The sequence below is a fragment of the Sarcophilus harrisii genome, chromosome 2 (assembly GCF_902635505.1).
Source record: "Sarcophilus harrisii chromosome 2, mSarHar1.11, whole genome shotgun sequence".
In the NCBI taxonomy this organism is placed as follows: Eukaryota; Metazoa; Chordata; class Mammalia; order Dasyuromorphia; family Dasyuridae; genus Sarcophilus; species Sarcophilus harrisii.
The window spans coordinates 516,017,238-516,021,290 of NC_045427.1; the positions used below are offsets into that span (position 1 = coordinate 516,017,238).

Below are 4,053 nucleotides of genomic sequence, written 5' to 3' on the forward strand. Positions count from 1 at the left end.
ATATATTTTGCTGAACTTTTTTATTCTTTGTTATAAAGGACAGCTATGTGGGACAATGGATAGAGTGTTGGACTTGAAGTTAAGAAGATCTGAGTTAAAATCAAACTCAAATTCAAAATTGTCAAAACTTCCTCAAACTCTCCTTAACAGGGTGATTTCCCCTCCACCATAAGTCAGTGTTCTATGCCTTAACTTTCTTATCATGAAGATAATAATAACCTCTACCTCTCAGGGTTGTTGTGAGGACACAAAACATTAACCTATGTAAAATACTAGGCAAATCTCAAAGTACTGTATAAACTTCTGTTGTTATCATTAACATCAAAGGATGTCTTGACTGGGGAAGGATATGGAACTGAAAGTGATAAAGGCACAGAAGATACAATATGATTTAAAAAAAAACTTTTACATGGAAATATTTACTTCAAAAGGTATAATCACAAATATGCAATTAAATAAATTTGCAATATGTTTTGGTAGCACATATACTAAGAGAAAATAAGTATTGCTTCTGTGCAAGGATGATATGAAGATTCATGAAATATTCAGTATTTTTGTTTATATATTTCTATTTTGTATTTTACATATATATCTTTGATGTTTATATGTTATATATATTTATATTATATTTTCAATAGATATTTTATTAATTTATATTCATTATTTACATATTTATATGTATTAAATATTTATATATTTTATAGACTTATTCTATTTTTATACTGTATATATTTATAGTTCCTATAAATATTTCATTTATCTATTTTATTTAAATATTTTATATACACCTATATTTTGTTGATATATTTATATTACATATTAATGTATTTTCGTATTTATTATATATATTGCATACATACATATATAGAATAAATTCAATACATACACAACATGTATATATGTATATATATTGTATAAATGTTTGTCCTAATGTAAATATTCAGGAGGCCAAGACAATCAAGAAACATAAGTAGCTTCCATCCTTGTGAGAAATGGTTATCCAGCCCTCCCTTAAACATCTCCAATGAAAGGCAACACACCAGATCCTGTGTCCACAGATTCCATATCTAGACAGTTTTCATTGTTAGAAACTTTTTCTTTTTTTTGAGACAAAATCATCCTCCTCCTTGTCATGTCCACCCCTTTGTGCTTCCACTACTGTCTGAGGATAAGAAAATATATCTTATCCTTCTTCCCCATAATAATCCTCTCATAGTGTGGTAGAAACAACACTAGAGATAGTCAGAAGCCCTAGGTATGAGTCCCAGCTCTGCTCCTTATTACTTGAGTGACTTTGGAAAAGTCACATTCTCTCTAGGCTGTTTCCTCATCTGTCTGATAGAAGGTGGGGAGGAGGATCTCATATCCTACTCTGCTTGGCCCATAGCAGACACTATATAAATGCTTATTTCTTTCTGTTTCCCCCTCCCCACCCACCATAGTAACAACAGTTCATTTTCAGAGAGTGCTTTCAAGTTTTAAAAATGCTTGATGCACATTTCTGGGAGAAGTTGATTGGTTGAGCTCTGCTCCATTCCTCAGCTTCTATCTCCTCTCCCTTGATGAGGTAAAATCGAGACCATTTGCTCTAAGGGTGTGTATCCTTTTCCTTCTTTTGAGTAACTAATTTGCACACTGAATTAGAGCACTGACCAGTGAATAATTAATAACAACAATAGCTAGCATTTATATAACACTTTAAGGTTTGCAAAAGCACTTGACTTATCTCATTTGGTCTTCACAAAAACCTATAACATAGGGGGTATTGTTATCTTCATTTTACAGATGAGGAAACTGAGGCAGACAGTTTAAGTGACTTGGCTACAGTCACACAACCACTTAATATCTGAGACAAGATTTGAATTCAAGCCTTCTATATCCCTGAATTGTAACCTCTGCACTATCCAACTTCCTCCATTAAATAAAGGCAATTGATCATTGGATTAAAGCAATTGATAATAAGTTAAAGGAATAAGTCAATCCTTCCCCTCCAAACCTAGAAAAAGCAAGCAGGTCCCACTCTAAAACTAGCTGAGATAAATTTTTGTTGAGGCAAAGTTTCATTCCTCCCTTTTTTATACTCAGAATATCATAAAATCATAAATTGAAATTTGGAGATAGGTAATCAAGTCCAACCTCCTCATTTTATGAATAAGGAAACTGAGGCCCCAAGTGATTTTTTTTCAGGTTCATACAGCTAATAAATGATTAAGATGGGAGTCAAATCTAGGTCTTCCTAATTCTAAGTTCTGGGCTGTCTTGTCCAATTAGCTCCCATTATTCATTTCCAGAAACTTCCCCACTCACTTTTCTTGCCTTCCCTACATCTCCTCACTGCACCTACAGATATAATTGTTTAGATTATAAGTGACCTGGAACATTTCAAATCATCCTTCTAATAGAGCCATTTTTTCTTCCCTTTGATCTCTGAATCTCATCTCCCAAGTTATCTGTCCTCTCAAACTTAGAGAACAATCAGAATATTGTCTAATAATATCTTTTAATAGTTTTAAACTTTTAAAAAGTTTTTAACATCTTTAAAAACTACCAATCCATTTTTCTTCTCATTGGTCATTTACTATGAAAACAACACTTGGATATATTTGTGGTTAGAATTAGATAAAGAATGGTTTGATTTTTTTCTTTTTGTTTTCATGTTTTATTGTTTTAAAATATTTTTACACTATTTCCCAATAAGCTTCTTCTCCCATAATAAAAGTTATCTCCTAATCAATGAAAAATAATTATACAGATTCTAACTGACTGCCTATGTAAGACTCCACAATCATAGTTTTGCACTTTTCTTCCAAAAGGAGGAAAATATATTTCATTCCTGGCTCTCTGAAATCAATATCAAACATTGCCTATAATCTAAATTCTGGTATCTTTTATTGTTGTTTTCATTCATCTGCAGTATCATAGTCATTGGGAATATTGTTCTGCCACTGCTTTCTTTGTTCTGTATCAGTATATGCAGGTCTTCCCTTGCCCTTATATCATCCCACAGATGGCACGGTGCACTGAAAAAGAGTGCTAGACTGGGAGTAAGAGGAACTGGTTTCAAATTCTAGCTCTGTTATTTGTTATCTGGATGACTTACCTTTCTCTGAGCTGCAGTTTCTTCAACTATAAAATAGAAGAATTGAATTGAGTGACCTTCAATTTCCTTTCCAGCTCTTAATCTAAGAACTTGTGATCATTTCTTATAGCACAGCAGTATTTTATTACATTCATAATGTAAAAGGCAACATATTTTAGTGGATAGGGAGTTAGCCTCTGGAGCCAGGAAGACCATCCTTTAATCCCTGCCTTTGACACTTCCTGGCTGTGGGACCTGGAACCAGTCACTCAATCTTTCATTGCTGCAGGAAGCTCTCAAAAGATTATAAGTTTCAGGAAGATGCTAACTACTTTAATAAAGTAGAACTTTTCGAACTTTTTGGTTTCAGGACTTCTTTATTTTTTTTAAATTTTTATTAAATAACTTTTTATTGACAGAACCCATGCCAGGGTAATTTTTTACAACATTATCCCTTGCACTCACTTCTGTTCCGATTTTTCCCCTCCCTCCCTCCACCCTCTCCCCAAGATGGCAAGCAGTCCTATACGTGTTAAATAGATTACAATAGATCTTGGATACAATATGTGTGTGCAGAACCGAACAGTTTTCTTGTTGCTCAGGGAGAATTGGATTTAGAAAGTATAAATAACCTGGGAAGAAGAACAAAAATGCAAGCAGTTTACATTCATTTCCTAGTGTTCTTTCATTAGGTGTAGCTGCTTCTGTCCATCCTTGATCAATTGAAACTAAGTTAGATCTTGTCTTTGTTGAAGAAATCCACTTCCTTCAGAATACATCCTCATACAGTATCGTTGTTGAGGTATATAATGATCTCCTCTGCTCATTTCGTTGAGCATCAGTTCATGTAAGTCTCACCAATCCTCTCTGTGTTCATCCTGCTGGTCATTTCTTATAGAACAATAATATTCCATAACATTCATATACCACAGTTTACTCAACCATTCTCCAATTGATGGGCATCCATTCATTTT

General features: G+C 33.5%; 1 non-coding gene across 1 annotated transcript; it reads left to right on the forward strand.

Annotated features, from left to right (window-relative positions):
• Nucleotides 1-446: 446 nt before the first annotated feature.
• LOC111719510 lies at nt 447-556 on the forward strand. The gene has a single exon (XR_002769634.1). It is a non-coding gene; the product is annotated as a U6 spliceosomal RNA (small nuclear RNA).
• The last annotated feature ends 3,497 nt before the right edge of the window (nt 557-4,053 follow it).